Genomic DNA, 27901 nt, shown 5'->3' with positions numbered 1-27901 from the left:
CTGGACTGGGGGACATCCCAGGACCCTGACAGAAGCGAAGGTGGCACGTGATGGAATGGCTTTCTAGCCTGCTGAGAGATGTGAAGATCCAAGGAACATAGGGAGGCACAGGATTATTTAAGGCCGTGGAGCCATGTGATGGTAAGCTCTGAAAAGAGCCCTGCTCCCTCACATGGAAGCTCCTGAAGGGTAGTCTGCATCTCCTGAGACAGCCAAGAGGACTTTAACCAGGAGCTGCGTCTCATGACCACTGCGGAGGTGACTACCCTGCCCACCAAGTCCGTAGCATCCCAGACCATCTGGAGGGGGCCTCATGCCACCGCTTTGCTCTCGTCCACCAAGGCAGAGAACTCCTGGGCTTGGTCCTGTGGAAGGCCCTTCTTGAACTTGCTGATGGAGTACCACAGATTGAAGTTGTACTTGCCTAGCAGGGCCTGATGGTTAAACACTCGAAATTGCAGGCTGGCTGTTGAATAAATTTTCCTACCAAACAAGTCCAGCCTCTTGGCATCGTTATTTTATGGTGTGCCACTCGCCTGTCCCTTTTGTTGATGATGGACATGACCAGGGATCCCGATGGAGGGTGGGTGTACAGGTACTCAAACCCCTTTGTGGGGACATAATATTTCTTTTACGTATTCTTGGAGGTAGTCGGAAAAGAGGGTCTGCCAAACTGATTGGCAATTTTAAGGACCTCCAGGTGGACGGGCAACGCGACCCAGGCCAGGGCGGAGGAGGGTATGATATTAAAGAGCTTAGACTCCTCCACTAGCTCCTCGACCTCCAAGTTCAGGTTGGCAGCCACCCTTTTGAGAAGGGCCTGGTTCTCCTTGAAGTCGTTGGGGTGGGGGCTGCTCATTTGCGAGGGGTCTGCCACCACTTCGTCCAATGACAATGAAGACTTCTGCACAGCAGGGGGAGGGGCTGTTTCCCGTTGCTCATTTGAGGACAGCTCCTTGGGCATCGGGGCCCCAAGTGCCACATTAGATTCGGCACCATGCTCTGACTCGGGTGCCGGGGGCAGCTTGTCTGATGTGGCCTGGGAGGAACGGTAGGTGTACGGGACTGGCATAACAGGTATACCCCCCAGGGGTTCTAGTACTGCCACTGAGTAGGCCATTGCCCCTGCCTCCACATCACCGTGGCAGGAGCTGCACCGGTCTCAGAGATCAGTAGTGATTCGCCCCCTCACAAACTTCTAGTTTTAATCAATACAGTAATTTTACAGGTGAGGGGCTGAACTCCCCTTCAGGCTTGGACCATTGCCCTTCCGGTGACCAGGGCGGAGCCATAGATGCTCGAGTTTGCCAACTGACCATCGCTGGTGACCAGTAACAAGAGGGCGAGGACCGATGCCTGCCCGAAGACCAGTACCAGGGAGCTGGAGACCAGTGGATGATCCCACGCTGGGGGTGGGGGGGGAGGGGTGGCGCAGGAAGGAGGATTGATGCCTGGAAGACCACCTAGGCGATGGTGATCTGCACCATGGTGAACTCTGGCAGGAGGCACAATGGTACCATGGACACGAGGATCGGCGTCGTGACTCAGGTGTCCCGAGCCTTGCAGGCGGAGACCTTGGTGTCAGAAACTTGTGTCTTCTAATCAGGGACCGAGGCTGCAGTTGCCAGGGTCTGAGGCCACGGCAATGGGGACCAGCACCTGTGGTCCGGGGATCAGGAATGCTCTGCTGCTTTAGGGGGCAGTCCCATAACTGGCTTCCTGTAGATGCCAGGGCCTTGTCTGGGTCAGTTGCCTGGCGTGCTGTCTGCAGTGCGAGTCGACTTACTTGCTTTTTGGCCACTGGGCCCACTTTGGGCACAGATGATGCTACTAGGGGCCAGGAGCCCTGTTGCTCCCAGGAGTCAGAGGCTGGTCCCTGGCTGGACTAGGGGGTCTGACCACAGCAATATCCCCGAGCAGCTCCAAGGCAGGCACATGGCTTGACACAGGTTCTTTGCCTGAAGCCCCCTTTTTCTGTGGTGCTGGCAGACCCATCGACTTCAATCACTTCCTAGATACCGGGGAGGGGGAACGGTGCCAGCTGTGTTCTGGTGGTGTGCTGTGCACTGACGCCAAGGTGCCAGGCGTGGAGTCTGAACGAGAGGGCTCCAAGGTAGGACGAAGTACAGCTTCCATGAGGAAGGCCCTCCTTCTGAGTTCAAGGGCGAAATTTTTTGCAGATCCTGCACTTGTCCTTTCTGTGGGACTCCCCCAAACACTTTAAACAGCTCTTGTGGGGGCCACTAAGGGGCACTTGCTGGCTGCATGATGTACATGGCTTAAAGCCTGCGGAAGGGGGCATGTCCCGCTCTGAGGTGAAGTCCCATCCGGGATTCTAACTCTGAAACAACTACTCCAACACTTAACTTAAAGGTATAAGTACCTATCAACTAACAACAAAGGAGACAGAACAATCGACTGTAAGAACCACCAGCGCTCTTGCAATGCAAGACAAGGCGCTTCGACCAACCACCACGGGCAGTAAGAAGGAACTGAGAGGGTGTAGGGTTGGCAGCACCTAATATACCAACACATGAATGTGGTACTCCAGAGGGCACCACAGCCAGCCCTAGGAATACCGCTAAGGCAAAAATCTCTGACAACTGTGCATGTGGGCACACACACACCTAGACTGGATTTGACATGAGCAAGCACTTGAAGAAGAATAAATTTTTATTTCCCTGCTCGCTTCTGGGCCTTGGTGGTGCACTTAGGTCACATTTTCCAATTTTTCTCCACAACCACAAGGGCTAGAAACTTACTCTAAAAAAGAAAAATAATTAAATAAATTTGAGATTCCGGGGGGATTTAAGATCACACACCAAACCTAATGACAGGTTTCAGAGTAACAGCCGTGTTAGTCTGTATCTGCAAAAAGAAGAACAGGAGTACTTGTGGCACCGTAGAGACTAACAAATTTATTAGAGCATAAGCTTTCGTGGACTATGCATCCGAAGAAGTGGGCTGTAGTCCACGAAAGCTTATGCTCTAATAAATTTGTTAGTCTCTACGGTGCCACAAGTACTCCTGTTCTTCTTTTTGCAAACCTAATGAGACTCTCAATAAAATCATGAGAGTTGGCAACACTGCCTCGCTGAGCAATAAATCCAAAGATAACTATAAGTGCTGCTAGAAACACTGACTCTCAAACCCTCACAAACTTCTCGTTGGAGTCAATATAGTAACTAATTTATTACACACATATGGGCAGGAGAACTTGTCATCGAATGGTGTTTTGATTTGTCCATTGTGGAAATGCCAGGAAATCTTTGTTCCATTGCCTTCCTATAATGCTGATAACAACATACATTTGTTCTGTTTTCACTTTGGGATATATTTTGGGAAGTGTTTCAATAAAACTAGAAGCTATCGAATGATTGTGTAATTAACTAACATAACCACATAATTCAGTGCATGCCCGCTGCATAAATTATTGGGTCTAGCTGCATAAGTTGAATCTATGAAACAGGACAGGGGCTTTGCCTGAATGCAAATCTGTGAATAAATTTCCATTTATACATAGATATTCCCACAGAAAGGACATTGTGATTATATATGCACAAACTAATCCAGTCTTCATCATGTTTGTTTTATTCTACAAGCCAAACAATTTTGTAAATGTGCACAGGGATCTAAAAAGTTTACGTAGTTGTACATTTTACTTCCAATTTCATATTGTATTTAAGATCATGGAGAAGCAGTTACTTTTCACTAGTAAATTAGATGCACAACTCTACATGAAGAATCTGTGCTCTTCATCAATGGCCTATTTATAAGATGGCTTCTTTATCAGAGGTTGGTGGCAAATCATGGACAAAATTCTGTCACTTATTTACCACTGGTTAATGATAATCCTTTATAGGCAAAATTTTCTCTCATATTTGCATGATGGATCTTGGCTCTGATATCATGTTCTTCTCTTCCAGACAGAACTATGGGAGGAGCAGAGCTGAGATCTGTTACATGATCTTAGGAGAGAATTTTATCCATTTTGGGATGCTGTCTTGTTACACGGGCTTTGCATCAGACTCCCAACCCCGTAATTCCTGCTGCTGTTGCAGCTCCTTCTGTAACCAGAGGGCATGCTGTTGTTTGACATTAGGCTTTCAGATCAGATCACCACTTATTTTTTGGATAACTGATCTTTTTCCTTTGAAAAATGAGATTTTGTCACACAATCTACCTGAATGCGCAAGTCACTTCTTTTATGTGGCTTTCTTTGATGGCCTATTTGTGTAAAAATAGACTTCTACTTTCTGTGTAGTTTTCCCTGCAGCTTAACTATGCATTGACATTAAAACATTCATTTTAAAATATTGCTTTTCTTTTGGTCTCAATTTTCAATTTTCATTTAGACCCAACCCAAAACCTTGGCCCCTTACCTACAGAAAAATTTGGATTTGGACCTGCACATCTTGAAGATCAGTTTATTTTGCTTATTCTGCATCTGAAGATGTTTGGGGTGAAATCTTGAATCCATCAACATCAACAGCAAAACTCACACTGACTTCAGTGGGACCAGAATTTTACCCCTGAAGGAAGTAATTATTCTTCATGTCTTTATTCATTTGACATGTCTTTCTCAGGCCTATGCAATCAAATATACAGTGTGGAATGCTTACCATTTTAGAAGGTGTAAGTTACAAAAGAACGAATGCCGCCGAGAAGCAGCGTCATCCAGAGGCATCGCCACAGATTTTCGGCAGCGACACCTCTGGATGACGCTGCTTTTCGGCAGCAACGCCTATTGACGTTGCCGCTTCTCGGCGGCATTTCGGCGGATGCTCGTCCGCCGCCACGGTCCTCCGTGGCTCGTCATCTGGCGCCCACCAGACGAAAAGGGTTGGGGACCACTGAACTAGAACATGTAATTTGATCTGAACCTGAAAGTGAAAAAATGAACTTCCTGAATGAGTTTCCTTTTAAACATGTTTCAGAAAATCAAATAAATAATCATTTTAAATATTCCAGTCTCCTGTATTCAAAATTCATACTACAATGCAAAAGGCAGCTCAAGAACTTTTAGGGCTTCCTGACAAGAGAGGGTTTTTTTCCAGTTATACTGCTATAATTATACTGATATTGTTAAACCACTACAGTTATAACACTACAATTCCCCATGTGGACACTCTTATTGTAGTATACAAGAGGCTTTTTTTCGCTTAACTTAAACTGTTCCAAAATGACATAAGCTATCCTGGAAAAAGGCATTCTTATTCGGAAAAAGACTGACCTACAGATGAGTTATACCGATACAACTATAGCAGTTTAAATTCACATCCTATGTTATACTGGTATCACTTTCCCATGTAGGCAAGTCCTTAAGTAGATAAGAAATTTCTAATAGGACTAGGACTTCGATGACACACTACCACATCAATGTTAGCATAAATAGTTCGTATGATTCTTCCAAGAAGAAAGAGAACATACACAACCAACCGAATAAAGTTAAAGAATCATACAGGCTTCAGAAACAATAACTATGAAAAGAGGCAATTCAGGTTGGCTGGATTAAATTAGTGCAGTACGAATATCCTTTGACACTTTCTTTACAACTTTGACACGTAAAAAGTTTAAGTGACAAGGAGCCTGCTTGAATAATTTTACATTTCCTGCAGAGTTTCAACATAAAGCACTTACTATTCTTAGAAACATGAATTATTACTAGTATGAGGGAAATGGGCTTATCTGAGTAAAACCTAGTCTATATATCTCAATTTTCTTGAAACTCTTAATTTTTCTTTAGCTTATGTAAGGTTTATATCAATAGCATCTAAGACAGAACATTTGCTAGGAGATGACCCTTCACCCAGTCAGGCTATGAACATTTACCTCCCCAATTCTTTGCCAGTAAAAGGCCCAAAATATTTTAGGAAATGCAGAAAATGAAATATGGATGAGTGGAAGTATCAATGAAGTATTAATAATAGACTTATTAGGGAAATTGATCACATCCAGAACATGTAGAGACCTAGAGAAACTTCACCCATCTGCATCCTTTAGCCTCTACCACAGAGGAGGGGCCCGAAAATGCACCCTCGGAGTCATCGTCTGTTAATCCCATGCTCTCCATATTTGTGAAGTACATCTGGTTACAGAAATGCCCAGAAGAGATGGGATTGTCCAGACTGACCAAAGCTCAAGTTTGCTCGCCTTCCATCTGGATTTGACTATATTATTGGGATCAGGATCATCTGATTTGCTCAGAATAATCTCAAGGGTATCATTGGGTGAAGCAAGCTAGAATTGCAACCTTAAAGAGCCAGGGAAATGCAGAAAGTGGTATGATCCTCCGAGGCCATCACAACACCAAGAAGGGCTGCTGTCCCACATCTGTCCCCAGGAAGGAGGAGACCAAGACTCTACAGGCTATCCCAGCCAAATGCCGAGAGGATGCCTGTTGACCATTATAAAGTTCAAACAAAAGATGATATCACTTGGTTCCCTGAACTGTAGTCCTCGCTCTGATGTTCCAAAGACCCGCAAGCTCAAGCGTTAACAGTTTCCTCTTAAAATAACTTTTTCTCTTTTTCCTATCTTATGGCTTGGCTGGGGTGTCTGTCACTCACATTAATAATTTTTTCTCTAACACTTTTTAAGGGGTGTGAGTGTGTGTGAGAGAGAAAGAGAAAGAAATTGGACAGGCGCATCCATATTCTAAGTAAATCCTATCTTAAATTACTGTTACCGTGTCAACTGTGGAAGTCATCTAATAAACAGTAACCTTGAAGGAGTCTAGATATTGCTACCGAGGGCTGAGAAGTAGACTAAGTCTCCTTAGGTTTCCAGGATAGAATGTGTCATGTTAACTTCATGATTTAAATCTTGATTGTGTTCAGCCAATAATTTGGTCAATTGTTGGTTACATTTCACAGTATTTCCCACTCACTGATTTATTAACTCAATTCTAATTCTGATTTGATATCTCTGTTTAATCCTTAATTAGCTAGTAAAAATTATAATAGTTTGAGCATGAAGTTTAATGGCTTTTAAGTAGGGATGTCGATTAATTGCAGTTAACTCACGCGATTAACTCAAAAAAATTATTTGTGATTAAAAAATTAATGGTGATTAATCACAGTTTTAATCACACTGTTAAACGAGAGAATACCAATTGAAATTTATTAAATATTTTGGATGTTTTTCTACATTTTCATGTATATCTTGTATTCTGTGTTGTAACTGAAATCAAAGTGTATATTTTGATTACAAATATTTGCATTGTAAAAATGATAAACAGAAGAAATAGTATTTTTAAATTCACCTCATACAAGTACTGTAGTGCAATCTCTTTGTCCTGAAAGTGCAACTTACAAATGTAGTTTTTTTTTGTTACATAGGTACACTCAAAAACAAAACAATGTAAAACTTCAGAGGCTACAAGTCCACTCAGTCCTACTTCTTGTTCAGCCAGTTGCTAAGACAAACAAGTTCGTTTACATTTACAGGAGATAATGCTGCCCTCTTCTTATTTACAATGTCACCAGAAAGTGAGAACAGGTATTTTCATGGCACTTTTGTAGCCAGCATTGCAAGGTATTTACGTGCCAGATATGCTAAATATTCGTATGCCCCTTCATGTTTCGACCACCATTCCAGAGGACATGCTTCCATGCTGATGACACTCATTAAAAAATAATGCATTAATTAAATTTGTGACTGAACTCCTTGGGGGAGAATTGTACATCCCCTGTTCTGTTTTACCTGCATTCTGCCCTATATTTCATGTTACAGCAGTCTCGGATGATGTCCCAGAACATGTTGTTTGTTTTAAGAACACTTTCACTGCAGATTTGACAAAACGCAAAGAAGGTTCCAATGTGAGATTTGTAAAGATAGCTACAGCACTCGACCCAAGATTTAAGAATCTGAAGTGCCTTCCAAAATCTGAGAGTGACGAGGTAGGGAGCATGCTTTCAAAAGTCTTAAAAAAGCAACACTCTGATGTGGAAACTATAGAACCCGAACCACCAAAAAAGAAAATAAACCTTCTGCTGGTGGCATCTGTTTCGATAATGAAAATGAACATGGGTTGGTCCGCACTGCTTTGGATGGTTTTTGAGCATAACTCGTCATCAACATGGACACGTGTCCCCTGGAATGGTAGTTGAAGCATGCGCATCTGGCACGTAAATATCTTGTGATGCCGGATACAACAGTGCCATGAGAACGCCTGTTCTCACTTTCAGGTGACATTGTAAACAAGAAGCGGGCAGCATTATCTCTTGCAAATGTAAACAAATTTGTTTGTCTGAGTGACTGGCTGAACAAAAAGTAGGACTGAGTGGACTTGCAAGCTCTAAAATTTTACATTGTTTTATTTTTGAATGCAGTATTTTTGTACATAATTCTATATTTGTAAGTTCAACTTTCATGATAAAGAGATTGCATTACAGTATTTGTATTAGGTGAATTGAAAAATACAATTTTTTTTGTATTTTTTACAGTGCAAACACTTGTAATCAAAAATAAATATAAAGTGAGCACTATACACTTCGTATTCTGTATTGTAATTGAAATTAGTATATTTGAAAATGTAGAAAACAATATTTAAATAAATGGTATTCTATTATTAACAGTGTGATTAATCGCACAATTCATCACGATTAATTTTTTTAATCGCTTGACAGCCCTAATTTTAAGTTTGCCTTTTTATTGATTTGTAATAAAATCTATAAAAAATAACTAATTTTCTTTACTATTACAAAGAAATTACAATTTCTTTCAAAATTGCAACCAGGGTCACACTACTCTGCCTGAAGACAAAGGACAAAAGTAAAGTATTTCAGAGATACTTAGCTCTGTCCCTAAATTAACATATGTGCCTCACAGTAGGGATGGGTGAAGAGGTATGACTGAAATAAGAAGTGCCTTCCCTACTCCAATGAAAATCATCCAAATCATGACCACAAACCAAATCTTTATGTGAGGTTTGATAAATGGCTCCACTTTGCCAACATCTCCAGGGGTCTCAAAACTGCCTCTATGCTACCATCCTCTTCCTGTACACTGCCTGTGAAGTAAGCACTTCACTTAAAATCAGGAATTTCAAAGGAGAAAGGTCCCAGTGGTTAGGCTGCTAGCCTAGAACTTAGGTGAGCAGAGTTCAAGACCCTGCTCTGCTACAGATTTCTCATGTGACTTTGAGCAAGTTATTTAGTCTCTCTGTGCCTCAGTTCAATATCTGTACAATAGAGATAATAGCCCTGTCCTACTTCACAAGGGCACAGTAAGGTTAAACTCATGCACGACTGAGATGCTCAGTACTACAGTAATGGGGGCATACAGACAGATCAACCTATTGTAGTCTGGGCCATGTCCATTCCAATTTGTTGTAATGTTAAGTGACAAGCAGTTGTGGGACCCAGAACAGCCTTTCTGAGGTAGAACTGGAAAGTGAGGGCAAACAGAGAGCTGTCCCAAGTGATCCCACACACAAGGACAAACTTTTTGCTGGGGGAACTGTACAATGCTTTATTTTCTCTTGATATAAAACACTTTTTTTAAGGTCTGTCAATGCTTATACTGGAGTTTATAACCCATTCTACATCTGCTGTATCAGCTGCATCCTGTCAATCGCTGGAAAAGGCTGACACACAACATACCGTACCATACACAGAAAGTGTTCTCAGCAACAGAAGGAATCCAGAAAATAATCTTACAGAGCAAATCCCATAACCCTGCACACAATTTAATTTGATTCCTGGACCTCTCAATAACCAACTTAGGGGCAGCCCTACCCAAGTGTGTGTCCCCCTCCACCTCTACTCAGCCTACCAGAACCATTTGAACCATGTCTTCAAATTCATCCACTTTGCGCATCTAAGCTTCAGACCAGCGTGTGACGGGTTCCCCCTCGGGGTGCCACCTGGAATTGGGGTAACACTGAGCCCTCTGACCCACCAGCCTGTGCTCCCTCTCACACTGTGCTGCTGTGACAAGCTGCAAAGCCCTCCAGGCTTGCACTTTCACCAGCATTTACACAGGTAGGGGACACAGTACCCAGCTGCAGTTACGTGCAGGCTCTCTAACCACCAGCCTCCCAGCTTGGGATCCCAGAGCAGTACCATCTTGCCCTGGTCAAATCTGGCTAGTATATGGGTTTAATACCTGGTCCGCCTCTCCCTCAATGTGAAGAGGACCATGCACACTTGTGGTAACCAAGCTGAGATTTCCCTCAGACACCTTAGTCAAACGCACACTGGTTTGGATTAAAACATAAAATAAGTTTATTAACTACAAAAGACAGATTTTAAGTAATTATAAGTGATAGCAAACAGATCAAAGCAGATTACCTTGTAAATAAACAAAAACGCAAACTGATCTTAACACACTAGATAGGTAGGATCTGAATTAGCAAATTCTCACCCTGAGTGATAAACAGGCTGGCAGATTCTTAAGGCACAAGCTGCCTTTGCTTTGCAGCTTTGGTTTCCCAAGTTTTCATACACAGGCTAGAAATCCCTTTAGCCTGGGACCATCACTTCCCCCAGTTCAGTCTTTTTTCCTCAGGTGTTTTCAGTGAGAGAGTGAGGTACCATCATGATGTCATTTCCCCCTTTTATATCTTCTTCCCACTCGCTGGAAAGCTCTTTTGCTGTGACCTGGGTCAAATAGTTTCCAGTGCATAGTGCTACCTCTGAGAGGTTTCTAGCGTACACAGTTCCTGGGGTAATCCTTGTGCTTGTGTGCAATAAGACTAACATTGTTTGGCCTTTTTACTGTTTTAACTGAAAGGCTGCTTGTGGGTGTTTTCTACCTCACAACATCTTTCAGTAACACATACATAGCCAAATTTCATAACTTCACAAACAATCCAATGAGATATTAAAATCTAGCCAATCAAGACTTTTAGAATGATACCTCACAAGGCACACTTTATGCAAAACATATCCTAATTATATGACAGTGGTAAATAAGGGGTGCCAGGGTGTCACACAGCGGACATTCAAAATCTGCAGTGCAGAATGTGGGCTGATTTGACCAGCTATATGGTCTCATGTTCAGATACAGATATTGGTAGGATTCCCCTTTCATTAACCATGTCAAAGAACTGCACAAACTTCACCCCTGACTGAGCATGTCACCTTTTATTTACGAACACCGAATCAGCTCTTACAGGGACTGCAGAGAGCAGAAGCTGGCTGGTTTCACAGTTGAGGGTGGAAAATGGACTCTAAATTGTCTTCTCGTGCTCATGATACTGATGCTGCCACTCCCAAAGCTCTAAAAGATGGTGTCCAACCTGTGGCCCAAGAGACATGTGACCACTGAGGCTACAAATTGTCACCGGGCAAACAAGAAAATGTATATTTGATTATGAATTGAAAATTTGTCTCTTGATCTGCACCTGCAACTCCGACTTGAACTGTTGGATAGAAAAAGGCACTGTTTCCGTCTCAGGAACAGCTGTGGTGAGAGAAAGGAGCTGCTGTTCCTTCTCTGCTTCAGCTGCATAGCAGCTCCCCCCTTGTGATGAAGCAGGTGTCCAATGAAGACAGAACAGAGTAGCTCTGGCTGGTTCCATTGTTTGCTTCCCTGCCAGGCCGTAAGAGCCCCAAAGAGAGTAGTTTGACTGGCTTTTACTGAGCTTAGGGGTAGCCCTACCCAAGTGTGTGTCCCCCTCCACCTCTACTCAGCCTACCAGAGAATCCCAGCTAAGGCAGGGGGGAGGAGGAGGAGAAGCTGAGAACAAAACTAGTTACAGCTCCCTGATCTTCTTTGCTTGTACCAGCTGCTCATGGTAACACTACTATGGTAGCTAGAGATAGCCACAGCACGGCATGCACCAGCCACTTCCTGTCCCTGTTTTTGTCATGCTCCTCTACCGTCCAACATGCCTCCTGCTCCAGAGGCTGTAGCGAGCCAGATTCACTGGGGGAATGACCAGCAGGGGACTTATGGGAGGTTTCTGCTCCCTTCATCACTGCCAGAATAATGCAAATGCCAGATAATCTGTCCTAACATACGGATTGTGGCTCCTTGATCGTCTAGAAATAATCTGTTTGAGCCTTGGACTTGCATACTACTTCTTCAAAAACGACTGGATGGGATTTTCAGTAGCACACGGTACTGGTCTAACACTGCTTCCAGTGGAAGCAATGGTAAAACTCTAACTGACTTCAATGGAAGATGAGTTAGATCAGTGCTGAATAGTTTGGAAACATTCACCCACTGTGTCAGTGATTTCTTTTGGTCCACAGTAAAAGGAGCACATTCTGAATGTTCATAGGTAAGGCTAAGATTTTGTCATGGTTATTTTTAGTAAAAGTCACGGACAGGTCACGGGCAATAAACAAAAATTCATAGCAGCCGTGACCTACTTCCCTTACAGCATAGGTTTCCTGATTGGCATTTTTTTAGAGTTCCAAACTAATTGGTTTATCCTATACCCTATGACCTCCTTACTTCAGCATATTATAACATGTTTCCTCAAAATCAAATAATCAATTATAGTTAGGAAATTTCAGATGAAGGTATTTTACCATGCAATACAACAAGTAATAAAACCCTCCTGGATGACATTATATATGAAGTATCAGCAATTTCAGCTGTATCTCCAAATGGATCAATTCTTAATTTCCTGAAGCCAAACCAGATTATAAACACAGCCCATGTTATTCAAACATAGTTCTCCCAGCTCCCTTTACAATCTCTGTCTGTCTAGGTCTAGAATCTTTTTGGTAGAACCAAAAAGTAGAACCAAATGCTACACCCTGTCAGCCCCAAACCTGAATGCTTTCTTTATTAATCTGATATTCATTCCCTCTGTAGGCAAATGAAAGGATGCACAACTAATGATTCTGACAGGGTACTGAACAGTCAAATCGTCTTTCAAGTCTTCTCAGTTCATGTTATATTTCCATACATACTCTCTCGTTCAACTTTTCAACAGAGAAGTTTAAAAGCACTAAAATCCAAAACATTTGAGGTTAAGCAACCATGAAAAACTATTAAATTACAAATAAACCATTACCAAAAAGCTATATTTCACTAAACCAAAGCAAAACTCTTCTGCAGATTAGATCCAGGCTTCCAAAGCTTTCACAGGAACTCTGTTACATTTTGGCCTGCAATATCACCTCATTAACAGGCAATGACATCCAGCTCTATATCTCCTTTCCATAGAATCAGATACTGTGGTTTCTGTGCTTTCAACCTAAAATTCACCAGTGTAGAGAGCCAGGTACAAGACCTATGCACAACTTAATGCATAAAGGTAAAGAAATGGATGGGTGCAAAATAGATCAGGCTGTAGTGGGGACTGTGAGCATACATCCTATTTAGAGGTGTCAGTCCTGGTCTGCAGTTTTAAGATTAAATCGGGTCCATTACTATTATTGGAGTGTAGCACATAGTAATGTTTCCTAACTGCGGTTGGCCTAAGACTGTTGTCATGGTGAATTAAGCTTTATTAATCTAATGTTTACATTGCTGTAATATACTCCGCTTGGGGCTATCCTTGAAAAACACCCAGTATATTAAGTAGGGCAAAATATAAGAGTGTGTCCCTTAAATGGAGTGAGCTATTATGAGCACACAACACAAATGATCTGTACTTTGTACTGGCTACCTATTCAAGGTGTTGGTTACAAGCAAAGGCCTTATTGGCCCGAGAACTAGTTATCTGAGAGATTGCCCTCTCTCCCTATCTCTTCTTGCAGAAGTTAAAATCTGCTTTGTTGCTCCAGTTGCTGGTTCTTGGGATCAAATTGTTGTGCCTGGTCATAGTCTATTCTCAGTGGAGACCACATACAATAAAAATCTTAACTGTTGGATCAAGCTTTTGACCCATCTGTGGTCTAACGTAACAGCCATTATAAGATTTTTGGTTTGGAATAGGAGGTTCTTTGTTTGGCCATTTAAGCTGAAAGACTTATATTTTGATTTTTTGCTAATGCCTGTTTTGAATAGATGCAAGGCATTCATATGCTTGGCAATGGACACTGATATACATTTCAAAATAACTAGCTGCCATTATATCAATATATGAAGGGGCAAACAGGCCTCTTAGGGTGCTGCTGTTCTCATATATGGGTTAAAAAAAACTTATAATCTCTTTAAAAGTAGAAATTTCTACTTAAATCCATGTTTGCCCAAATCCCACAAGATGCAGGTGCACAGCTACATGTTTCTGCTGACATTGTTCAGATCACTGTGTTGCCAGTTAACTTCATATTGCTCTACAGAAAATCCATGTGTGCCTACAGTTATCCAAAACTATAGCCAGTTATTTGACAACAGACTTAAACATCTTGTAGCACTACCAAAAAGTCTGCTGTCGTGATTAGCCCAATTGGTCACTTATTAAAAACTGAGAAAAAGCAAACTTGACATGTTTGCAAGTTCTGTTTTAAAAAGCAAAACTGATTAGGGTTCAAAACAGTGAGGTAAAGCATAGCAGAACATCTAAATTTCACTGGAAATTGACTAAATATGACTAATTATTAAGCAAAAGTATTACGACAGTAAGTGGAATAAGTTGAACAATGAGAGGCCAAGTATTTCTGTCAAATAAGGCTGCCTGCAAATGGTACTGACATATTGGCTCACATAGATGCATATTCTAGGAAACAGACCCAGCACTTTATATTCACAGATTTTTTTTTCCCCTGCAGACATCTTTGTGTTGCTGCATACAAAAACTTGCACAGGCACAAAAAAAGGAAAATTTAACATTTATTCTGAAATTCTTGTGTGCTGACTGCAAAAGTACTGATCAATACTGCAACTGCCAATCCAAACTCACATACACATTGTTTGTCAGTGTGAGCTTAGTACTTAAATATTATTTTGAAAAGTTAAGTGCAAGACAAACCTTTGGAACAAAAATATTAGTAGCTTATATATTATAGCGGAATTGACTCTCTAATGGACATTTATCTGATTTTACACTGAAGTACTGTGGCAGTTTCCATTTAGTAGAAAAAGCCAACTAGTTCCTTACTAAAAATGCCTAAGGCTGGGATTTTCAAGGAGGCCTAAAGGATTTGTGTGTTTAAATCTCATTGAACTTCAGTAGGAGTTGGGTACCTAACTCCTTTGGGCTTATTTTAAAATCTCTCCCTCAAGCTGTTAGGTTCCACTGTTACTAGGAGAAAGCGTGGGATGTGGCAGTTGCCAGTCCCATCTCATTGTACAGCAAAGTTTGTTATATGTTACTTCTTTCCTACAAGTTATTCCTACACCCAAGATGACCTAATAAAAGTATAGCCTCATTGTTTACTCATTCAGCATGCAAAACTCCCAATGACATTTATGGAAGGGCCATAGAGTCCAAGATTCGAAGGCCAGAAGGGACCACTGTGATCATGTAATCTGGCCTCATGTATAAACACGGGCCAGAGAACTTCCCAAAATAATTCCTCAAACAGATTTAAAAAAATAAAAACACCCAATCTTGATTTAAAACTTGTCAGTGATAGAGAATCCACCCTTACCCTTGGTAAATTGTTCCAATAGATAATTTTGGATACAAAACTTCCAAAGCCATTTGCATGATCAGGCCCACAGTAACTATAATCAACTACTGATATCTGTTAAGGTTAAAGTTAATCTGTGTTTACCCTAGATAGAGATATTTACACATAGGAACAATAAATCCTGATATTTCACTCAGATTGTGAACTCCTTACTCCCATTGGTGAAGTTATTCACAAGGGCAGTCCCACTGACTGCGGTGAAATTACTCATGTGAGTAATGACTCACTGATGGGAATAAAAGGTTCACAGTCTCACCCTAAAACACAAAGATTATGCATTTATTTGGATTTCTAAATTAATGAGAGGTGCTTATCAGAATGCTAGGCACTTCTGATTATCTTTTAAAAATGCATCAGATCAGCATAATCAAAATAAATAGCATCTCCACAACAAACAGTACTGAAAAGCCAGGCAGTACAAAAACAGTCCCCAGCCCACACCCCATATACCCCCTATTTTCCCTATACATCACTCCACAACAATAGTCACTTCTTTAGCAGTGATGAGCCCTGCACCATTTTGAGAAGCTTCAGGCTCTTTTGGACCAAGGTTATGTTATGTATCATTAGATGTTACAAAGAATTCAGGATATTTTCATCCAAACTTTTCAGTTAATCTCTCCATTCCAACCATTAATTTCTTAAGTGCAAAATGCTTTATTCTGGTGTAGGTTGTTCTAGTATTTTGAAGAAGAGGTGAATATCGTGGTCCTAAAAATCCCTCTAATGAGCAAATCATGATGCAGAGAACTGCATGTGTGATCAGACTGGTAGCAACATGCATTCAGGGAAAGCTATTTATTCTCTGTATATTAATCATGCCAGTCAGTTTGGCACTGCTTAACATTTTCCCAGGTCATAATATGGAGGTCATAATATTGACTCAATACATGCATAACTGACCCAAGGCATGCATCAGTTCAGCCAGTCATGAGCCTGAATGTTCTTCAGAATGGGCCATTTCCCTCTAGCAAATATCTGCTGGAGGATATCAGCTTGCTTTTGCCTAGGTTTATTTTAACATATATTGGGCCAGATTCTCAGCTAGTGCAAATCAGCATAGCTCAATTAAAGTCAATCAAGCTACACTGATTTACACCAAGTAAGGATCTGACCCAGAGTCAGCATCCTTCTCACATTTTGTCAGCTTTGCCTAAATTAAGATTCTATTGGTAAATCCTTTCTTTGTCTATGAAGAACAAGCAAAACCCTAGAAAGTGCTATTTAGTGTCAGTCTACAAGGTATGGCACTAAATAGCGTGGTATGGCATGTAAAGTATCTGATATATTGTCCCCTCCCTAATGCAGTATCACACTGGCATGGCTTAGTATACATTAAGGCACAGCAAGAGTAAAAAGATTATATCTTCTAAAGATGGTGCTGGCAGCTGTACATATGTCAGCTGTATTCGGAATAATAAATAGCGTTCTTCAGGGATTACACACAAAAACACCATTTTCAATAATTTATATAAAAATAACAAGCAAAGTCAGGAATGTTAGCCAAGGGTGATAACACAAATATTTTTTTTATTAACAATACATCAGTTTAATTTTTTCTGGCTAAAACCATTACTGCTTGCATTCTTTCAAGACATCTGAATCTGTATTGTAGTCCCAGATGTTACTCCACCCTCAAGAAGTAAGAGCTTCTTGGAATATAAATTGTCCCTTTCTCCCTTCAGCATGTCTGTTTAAGATGCTGGAAGCAGGAACACCCCACTTTTACATAAAATCCTGCATTAGAAAGGTGCCTGCTTGAAGAACTCATCTAAACATGTCAAACAGCAGTACATGTTAGAAATGCATCCCAACTTTTCCTGAAAAGATTACACAAAAATCCAAAGAAACAATGGATTATTGCAATATGGATCACAGAAAATTAAAGAAATGCCCTCTTGTAAAAGATAAAGAAAACTGAGATTTGATATTAAAATCAATAGACTTTGATCTAGTAATATATCTCTGAAGTATTATTCCATTATCACATTCTAAGTCTTTGCCTCTAACAAGATGTGGGCTGCCAGAGCTTCCAACATAACTCACACTTTATAAAAGAACATCTTTAATTTCAGGCAACTGATGTGAATGGCTCTAGTAAAATACCCATTGCCTCCACTATCATAAATCTTTAACTTCTTCCAGTATTACATGAAATATACAGCTGGACAATAGACTAAATGTTCTTATTGTACATTAATAAGTGCTTGTCTACACAGGGAAGTTAATTAGGATTAAGATAGGGTGTGAATTTAAAGAAGAGTAACTATGGATCAGTACATGCAAGTGAATGAATGACAGACACATAGGATAGATTTAAATGGCAGTCCACAACTTTGATGATTTAACATGGGGAAGGGCACTGGGTGCCCTGCTTTCTCCTACCAGATATCTAACTGGATCCAGTGCAGTGTTTAGAACTCCCACCATACAACTCCCATTTGCAGTAGAGCCACCGGGGCTTACCCCAAGGATTCATCTCACTTCTGAATCTTCCTCCCTCAAGAACCAGGGCAGGAGAGGTTCCTAAGGGAAGACCTCAGTCTGTGAATATTTCAGGTCTCTCCTTTTCTAATTGGCAAAATGACCACCAGCTCAATCACAGGGATCATTTATCTCTGGTAACTGTACTGCTTTTTCCTTATTTGCACTGGACACAAGCTGCAACAAGCTAAAAGAGTTAATTTTCCCAAAGTTAGTCCTTTTAAAATCACAGTGTTGTAACCCAGCTGTCTCTTCATGCTGCTGAAAGGAAGGCGAACAAGCCCACCACACATTTTGCCAATTTGGTCTAACGGGAAAAATTCCATCCTGATTCAAAACAGGCAGTTGGTAAGACAGCCAACATGACTCCATACCAAGAGGAGGGAGGGTGAGGTAACTGGGCCAGAACAAGAGGCTTTTGATGAATAGGCAAAGGAAAAGCCCTCGAAGCCAATCAATCTATTAGCCCACTGTCACATCTCCAGCCAATGGGAAGGCAGAAGGCGCCCTCCCTTCCTAGCCATACATGCCCTCTCGCGTTGCCTCCCTCCCCCACATGCGCACACTTGCGTGCTGTGTCCTTTTCCTTTCCCTACGGTCGATCAAACTTCCTCTCTATTAGTTGTGGACGCAGGTCATTTCGGGTTAACTCCCTGTGTGGATGTTTTTATTATGGTATAAAAGTACCTTATTCTGAATTACCTTGATCCACTTCCAAAATGAATTACATTAATTTGGGAACACCGCATGCTTATTCTGGAGCATCCACACAGGGAGTTAATCAGGAATACCTATTCCAGAATAACTGCCCATGTAAATAAATCCTTGGGCCTTGATCCTATCATACATTGCACATGGACCCACATGGGCACTGAAGTCCATCCTTGTACAGCACACAGCAGTATTGGCACCTACATATGTCACTAAGTTTTTACAGTCTCATTAAATTATTTATCAGAGGGATAGCCATGTTAGTCGTTGTAAGGGAACTCCCTTCTCTTCATGTGCCAATATATATCTCTATCCAGATATAATGCGACCAGATATAACACAAATTCGGATATAATGCGGTAAAGCAGCGTTCCGGGGGGGCGGGGCTGCACACTCCGGTGGATCAAAGCAAGTTCGACATAATGCGGTTTCACCTATAATGCGGTACGATTTTTTGGCTCCAGAGGACAGCGTTATATCGAGGTAGAGGTGTATATTTATGCCTATATCTGTAATTTTCACTCCATGCATCTGAAGATGTGTGTTTTTTATCCACGAAAGCTTATGCTCAAATAAATCTGTTAGTCTTTAAGGTGCCACCGAACTCCTGGTTGTTTTTATTACATTATTTATTGTTGTGTTCGCTTTTAATTTTAAATAGGAATGGACACAAACCAAAGCAATAGTTCCAAACATCCCCAAACTTTAGCAGCATGCTCAACATCCAAATCTGGATCCAGATACCAATTTTTCAAATGGGCCATCTTTTTAACAGGCCAAACCCAACACTTCAGGCTCAAACATGCCCAATACTTTGGGGTGTTTAAAGTCTAGATCTAAATTGTACAGTCTGAGTCCATTTCTGTTTTTTAGATATATCAATAAACGCATCTTAGATTCAGCCCTAATAATAATGACCAAAGGCTAAAAGTCATTTGGCTAAGAAGTGTCCTGAGGAAACATATTTATGGGGGACAAGGCAACGAAAGAAAAGCCATTGAGAGGGGAAACCAGAGGGCTGAGAGGAAAAATACTCATTGTCCATCATGGGAGATCAAGTGAAAATGACTCCCGAACCCAAGAAACTGACATACTAGGCAAAATCTGTATTTTGGCAGCATTGTAAGACACATTAACTCCTGTTGTTTTATATCAATTAAATAACAAAATGATGTAAGCTTTAGATTGTAACTTGGCACATGCTCAACAGCACTTGTCAACAGCTCAACTGGATTTGTACCCTAATTTGTATGTAGCACTTATATACTAGATATATTATTTAATTTATATCATAGGTAGGAGTCAGTGCATCACTAAATGTTGTGCTGTCATATTTGCTGGGGCGTCTAACACAATGTGATGGGCTGATCAATCCCAGAACAGGAAACGGAACAGTAGAGTGGCAGAGTGAAGTGGTAGATGTCTATAGGGTATTAGTGCCAGGTCCTCAAGAATTACATGCAAGGATAGAAGGTAAAATATTATGTTAACACTTTTTTGCCTATCTTTTCTAGGTAGCTTAAAATCTAAAGTTATGTGGAGTGCTTATGGTACAGAAGGAATCCCGTGTATCATTATATTATTTTCCTCAGACAAAAACTCATGCAAGCATTATGTTGTAACTGTGCTGCCATCTAACTATATATTAATGATGTAAAAAATGCTAAATCAAGACTGCGCTAAAACAAAAGGTTTTATATGACAATTCAGGTGTCATAGTAAGTTGCCAGGTCTCCAAGAACATCTATAATTCTGGCAGACTCCTCACTAATGCATAGTCGTAAAGATTCAATATTTAAAGTTACTTGTTCCTCAGGTTAAAAAGCCTGATTACTGAGGTCAGGATATCAATTTCTGTAATGAAGCCAGCTCAAAATGTATTGTAACATTGCAGCTAGGTCACAGACAAAAAATAAATGGAAGCACAATGCACTCTGAATTTAAATGAAATATCAAGCAACCACTACCTAGCTATTTATGCTATCAAGAATTCGAGTGACAGTTCAAACCAAACAACAGTAGATAATCTCATTTCCTATAGATACAGAGACTGATTCTCCAGAATGACTATATGTGGAATTCCCATGGCCTGCATCGAATATCATTATGTTGCAAATGGTATTTTGAATTGTAAACAGGTTTTATTTATTGTGGCTGGTATTTGCAAAGACATTTACAGGAGTCAAGCTCCCAGTTGAATTTCAATGTGATTTGGGCACCTAACTCCCTTCAGGCCTTTTAAATTCCCCAGCTTCAATGCTTGCTTTGAAATCTCCCCACAGTTAACAAAATTGGGAATGAAAGTCAACATAATAGATTAATACATGTAATGATTGTGTGTGTGTGTGTGTAATGAAGTACTTTGGGTCATGATCACATAAAAAGGAGTAAGCTGTATGAGTTCGCTGCTATTTTACAAGGGAATGCATAACCATTATAGATGAGTCATTTCTTGGAAATAAACAGTTTATTGTCAAAAGAAGAAGAGAGATCTGTGGAAGAAATGAATAATATTAAGAGATTCTTCAGATACAGTGGAATGGAAGCAAAATAAAATCAGATTAATTTCCTTGAATAACAACATCTAGATTATGATGAATAAACAGCTGGTGAAGAATTAATGAAAACATAGGTAATGTTATAGTGTGCACCTCTCTGAGATTGATCAGGGAGATTTTTTTTTCTCCCCACCCAAAAAGGAGTTTCTTTCAACTGCCTATGGAAACCTTCATTTCAGAATCAGAATGGTGACAGTGTTCATATGTATTTAGGACACCATCACTCAAAACACCTTTGAGAGTGTAAATACGCCAATCAATTTTAGAATTAATCTTTTACCCAGATGATAGAGGTATCCCATGGCGTGGCCGTGTCCTAGCAACAACATACTCTTGCTAAGCTGGGGCAATCAAATAAAATCAGTCAAATTCAGACACAGTTAAGATTAAATGTCATAACTGACAGGATGTGAAAAATAATAAGCTTTTGTCTTTTGTTTTAAAAAATCCTCCCAGCACTTCCTACTTTTTGCAGTGATTAATACACTGGCATTGCTAATTCAGGGAAGTATTGGTTAGCCATGAGAACAGTGTCACTAGGAGTCCAGTCTCCTGGCTTCTATTCCTGGTTCTGCCCCATTTTGCTCAATAAGGCTGGACAAGCCACTTCACCTTTGTCTCTCTTTGTCCATCTTAAAATAGGTATAAAACTTACCTGCCTCATAGGGATGCAGTGAAGCTTAAATACTGCAACTAAAATGTTTACAGCACATTTTGTAATTTTTTCTTAGAGAAAAAAATGTAGTGTTTAAGAGGGTGGAAGGAAAAGATTTTCAAAAGGCAAAAATGAGAGTTTAGGTGCCCAAGTGCCCTTTTTGACTTTGAACATTTTCTCCAAAACTAATGGGTAATATAGAAATTATTTGAAAAACCCACCATGCAATTTATATCCTTTATATCACGTTTAATCCAACCTATAGGATTCAGTAGCAAATTATATGTATTTTATATCACTTCTGAGATTGTTTTAAAAATTATATAGAAAAGACATTCCTCATTACATTTTTCCAGGGTTTATATGAAAGAAATATCCTTTACTTTTCACTTTTTCTTGATATAAGTCTGTTGGGGGTGAATTGATGAACAAACAAAAAAAAATCAAAATCAAAATGTATTTTATAAATAACACTGACAAAAACTGTGGAAATAAACATCAGCTTAAGCCTCCCTACAATGTTTTAAAGGTAATTTGTAGCAGTTCAAATCTATTAGATTGAAAAGGGACAATAAAATATATGAAGGTGAAATCCTGGCTTCACTGAAGTCAATAGGAGTTTGGTCATTGATTTAAACAGGGCCAAAATTTCACTTTGAGTGCCTCCATTTATTATCTTCCTATAGAACACTATCAAATACTAAAGTAACTCTCAGCTAGTTGTACAATGATCACTGTTTTTAATTGAAGTCCAGTAAGTGGAGTTCCCACTTTGCTCTGAACAGAATATACCAGGGGTGGCCAAACTGTGACTCACGAGCCACATGCGGCTCTTTTACTGTTAAAGTGCAGCTTGCGGAGCCCCCCACGGCACCCCCCATTCTCCACCTACCAGACTGGGCGGAGAGGAGCTCAGGAAGTCTGCCTTGCAGTGGGGTAGTAGGGTAGGGGCTTCTGCCCAGTGGGGAGGGAGGTCTCGGGGCTTCTGCCCCATGGGACGCACCTGCAGGGGCTCGGGGCATCAGCTGGGGTGGGGCTGAAGCCCCAGCAGGCTCCTCCCATGGGGCTGAAGCCCTGAGCTCCGGCAGATGTGCTCCAGCTCTCGAACTCGAAGATAGTTGTATGCGGCTCGGAGGGTCAGTAAGTTTGGCCGCCCCTGGAATATACAGTAAATATATAGAATACAGTCCGTATCCTGTCCAAACTTACCTACTTCTTGAAGTTTGGCTTCATTAATAGTTAAAGCAACAACAGCACATCATAAACCTCAGACTAATCCTTTTTTCTAAGCTTGGATGTTCCCAGTGCTGCCTTGCAAAAATCTCTCCCCCACCAAAACTCTCATTCTCTTTTATCTCCTTTACAGCCTGGTGAAATTAACAAGACACACTTGTCACAGTAAATCAGCAGAATTTACTCAGTAGTATTTTCCAGGGCTCTAACACTTGTTAATGGAGTGGGTCAACAGAGGAACCTTGCTGCCCTGTTACAAACACCTACATTCATGTCCTGTTATAATATACGGTGCATCTCACACACAAAAGCAGACTTGCCTCCTGTCTTATAGGGGCTCCAAGAGGCAAACCTACTAGGTTTCATTTAGTTTTTCTGATTTAGGTGCCTACTGCATATCCTTCAACTGTGTTTTTTTGTTACCTAGGGTTTGTAAGCTAACAGATTCTGTCCCATGATAATCTCTCTTATTACCATCAATATTCTTCTTAATGAGTAATGCTTCCACATGACCGAGTATCCTTCCTGTACAGCTTGTAGTCAGGAATCATCATTTCAGGCTGATTTCATCTCATCACATATCTGGGAACTTATGTCAATCATCTTAGGAAATTATGTCATTTATGTCAATCTCCTCTTCCAAAACTAGGCAGGCATTCTTACCTTGTTTTGGTCTGCAACATTCAGCATAAAGATATTTTGCACATTTTAATCCAAACAATATCTCCATTACCACTTGCCTTATTTAAATGACATTCTACTTTTTCTTGGACTGATGTATATAATTCATTGTCATTTTTTTTTTCTTACTGCTGGAATGTGAGACACCCTACCAAATTCTTTCCAAAATGCCCCCCCAGGATACCATATAGTTAACAAGATTTTTTTTGTAGTCTGGCTGAGTGTATCACATGATGACCTCTCTTCTAATTAAAAACATGACCCCTTCCACCAAACGGACATATTTCCTTTTCCAGCGTTTCCTGGTGGAGCCCATCTCCCTGAGAAAGATCCTCCCTTTCCCAGGGGATTCCTGAATGCCTAATGAATTTGAACCCCTCCTCTCTGTAGTCTTGTCTAGTATACTAGTACACCTCTACACCGATATAACGCTGTCCTCGGGAGCCAAAAAATCTTACTGTGTTATAGGTGAAACCGCATTATATCGAACTTGCTTTGACCCGCCGGAGCGCGCAGCCCTGCCCCCCTGGAGCACTGCTTTACCGTGTTATATCTGAATTTGTGTTATATCGGGTTGCGTTATACTGGGGTAGAGGTGTATTCCTTAGTCTAGATGGTCATGCATTTAGAACAGATACCGTCTACTTACAGAAAGACTAAACGTACACATCTAAATTTAGTTTCCAAGATCTATTTCTACAATTTCCTTTTATTGCCAAGATGAGCCACAGTCCTGGGTGTCCTCTAAGCACTCCTTGCAAGGCTATCTACTGATCAGATAGCCTCATGTCTCATATGAAAGTCTCTGCTGTGTTCTCATGGTCCCCACAAATCCAGCTGTCAATAGTCCCGATGCCTGAATTTCCTACTATCTGTTGCTTCTCTTATCCCTACCCAACAACAAGTTGCCCCTGGCAAGACGTCTAATCCAGGGGTTCTCAAACTGGGGGTTGGGACCCCTCAAAGGGTCGCAAGGTTTTTACATGGTGAGTCGCAATCTGTCAGCCTCCACACCAAACCCCGCTTTGCCTCCAGCATTTATAATGGTGTTAAATATACAAAAAAAAGTGTTTTAATGTATAAGGGAGGTTGCACTCAGAGGCTTGCTGTGTGCAAGGGGTCACCAGTTCAAAAGTCTGAGAACCCCTGGTCTAATCTATTAATCATCCAGAGTTTTGGGTTGCCTTCAGCTTCCTTGTGCACTCTGTGATTTCCCTACCCTCTATTGATTCTATAATGGCATTCTTTTTTCTACTGTCCTCTCTGCCCCTTTCATGTTAAACCTAATCAGGTCTCCCCTCCCCTTCATTTCTTCTCCTCACATTAACAGTATACAAAGCAAGTCCTACTTCTACTCACATGCAGCCTTTTCTGCTACAAAACCCACTATTGATTTGTTTTTTTTTCCATCAGCTTTGCTTTTTCTCCCTGGCTAAATACAACTTCCTGCTCCATAGACTCCTCTGCCTTTAGTCCTCAATATCAAGTCTCTCCTTAGCGTAGTTATTAAAAATATCTTCTAATGATACCATCTCATTTAATGGATCTGATCCTTGTGAGTCTGCATAGTCAGACCTGCTTAATTTAGTGACAAAAATAAGTTTTTACCACTTTTTACTTCTGAAAGCAATGCAGAGCCAATACTGAACTGTACTCTGAGCTGCACTGTTAACTCAGATACTTAAGTATATTACAAGTTTGTTTCATAATATATGCTATTTAGACTTCTATGACGTTTGACTTAGTACCATGTGACATTCTGATTAAAAAATTAGCACTATACAATATCAATAAAGCACAATAAAGTGAATTAAGAACTGGCTAACTGACGGATCTCAAGAAGTATGTCAATGGGGAATCACTGAATGTAGAAGTTTCTCCTGTGAATCTGCAGGAATTGTTACTAGGCCTGACCCTATTCAATATTTTCATCAATGATCTGGAAGTAAATATGAAAGCACTACCGATAAAGTCTGCAGATGACACAAAGATCGGTGGAATGGTACATAATGATGAGGACCGGGCTGTCACACAGGGCTGGATTCACTGTGGCCCATTAAACGCCCCATCTCCCAACCTCCGTGGTTTAACACAGCCAAAGGCAAAGACATACACCTAGAAACGAGCAGTGCAGGACATACATATAGAATGGGGGACTGTACCCTGGAAAGCAGTGACTCTGAAAAGGATCTAGGGGTCATAGTGGACAATCTACTCAAGGTGAGTTTCAAGGGCAATGCTGTGGCAGCCAATGCAATCCTCAGCTGTATGAACAGGAGAACAATGAGTAGAAGTGATTTTACCTTTCTCTACATTAGCGGTATCGATACTGGAATATGGCATCAACTGTAAAAAAATGTTGAAAAATTGCAGAGGGTGCAAGAAAAAGCCATAAAATGATTCAAGGGCTGGAGAAAATGTTTTACAGAGAGAGAGATTTAAAGCGCTCAGTCTACTTAGTTTATCAAAAAGAAGTTTGAGAGGTGACTTGTGAGACAGATATGGCCATTTCCTGCAATATTTTGGGAGATCTTACAAAACATTTTGATAAACGGACTGTGTGTAATTCCATGAAGGAGGGTAACCACAAGCCCTCCAGTAACTAAGAACATTGGAAGGTGATTAGGCAAATTCACTCAGTAACTCTGTAACTCCTCCAGAAAGGCACCCTCTCTTGGGGACTTTTGCATACACAGGTTCAAACTGGATTCTCTAGAGACCAGACAACAAAGTAAGGATATTTCAGTAAATAGACTGAATTTAAACAGACTCAGGGCCTTCTTTCTGATCTATCAAATGGACAGGACCTTCTGTCAAAGCATAAGGCCCCAGTCCTTACAGAAGGGTTGGATGGACTGACACTGACCGTTGTGGAGTTGGAAAGGGGAGATCTCTGATAAGCTTATTTGCACTTTTGTTTTTAATGTTTTCTCTGTAATGCTTTTACATTAAGAATATATGTGCTCGCTCAGAAAGGCCTGCAAGGTAACTTAAAACCAGTGGCAATTGACATAGCCTCTCAGGAGAAAGCAAAGCCATCTTGGTAGTATGGCTTGCTGGGGATCACAATGTAGGCAGGGGATTGTGCAGCCTGGAAAAATCCTGGTCAGGCGGGAGAAACATGTGTCTCCACCCAGAAGAGACCACGGATGGGGAGCCAAAAGCCTAGAGCGGGTGCTCTTTCTGACCACAAAGGGGGAATACAGATGCAGATGCCCTGAACGGTGACATCTTTATTACAGTGAACAAGTACCTTCATGGGGCACAGATATGGGTACTGAAGGACTCTTTAATCTAGCACAGGAAGAAAGAAAATGTCAGAGAGGAGCCAGCCAAGACACTAGCTGGCAGGAGCAGAAAACAGCCAAAGAAGGGGCCACTGCACTGGAGGAAGGAGGCATCTTGATTACAGTGAACAAGTAACTTCATGGGGCCCAGCCAGGGCTATACCCACCCCCAGCACCTCCCTGGTGTCAGCACTGTGCAGGAACACACACACAAACACACAGCCCCCCGCACAACACTGGAGGTACTAGGACCCAAGTGATGCCGCTTCTCCTCCCACCTTGGGGGGAAAGTGCAGGGAAGAGCCAGACAGATAGTCAACTAGTAGGAGCAGAAGTTGCCAAAGCAGGAACCTCTGGATATCCAGAGAGCTCTCTACAGTTTTAAGTGGATTTTCTCTGCCCTGTGCCGCTTGACCGTTTGCTCCAAACCCTTTCCTTCCTCCTCCCTCACAGTCTTCTCTTCCTTCACAGGATTCATTTAAGCTGTCATGGGATAAGAGGGAAGGTCCTCCCATGGATTAGTAACTGGTTAAAATATAAGAAACAAAGGGTAGGAATAAATGGTCAGTTTTCAGAATGGAGAGAGGTAAATAGTGGTGTCCCCCAGGGATCTGTACTGGGCCCAGTCCTACTCAACATATTCATAAATGAGCTGGAAAAAGTGGTAAACAGGTGGCAAAATTTGCAGATGATACAAAACTACTCAAGATAGTTAAGTCCCAAGCAGACTGCAAAGAGCTACAAAAGGATCTCTCAAAACTGGGTGACTGGGCAACAAAATGGCAGATGAAATTCAATGTTGATAAATGC

At 41.1% G+C, this 27901-nt stretch overlaps 1 protein-coding gene across 3 annotated transcripts in view; it reads right to left on the bottom strand.

Annotated features, from left to right (window-relative positions):
* Positions 1 to 27901, bottom strand: part of ADAM12 (ADAM metallopeptidase domain 12) — a 308978-nt gene that overhangs the window by 187780 nt on the left and 93297 nt on the right. The gene's annotated exons all lie outside the window — the stretch shown is intronic.

This window comes from Malaclemys terrapin, chromosome 7, assembly GCF_027887155.1.
Source record: "Malaclemys terrapin pileata isolate rMalTer1 chromosome 7, rMalTer1.hap1, whole genome shotgun sequence".
NCBI lineage: Eukaryota > Metazoa > Chordata > Testudines > Emydidae > Malaclemys > Malaclemys terrapin.
The sequence above is the reverse complement of the archived record's forward strand: the minus strand, read 5'-3'. Positions and strand labels throughout refer to the sequence as shown.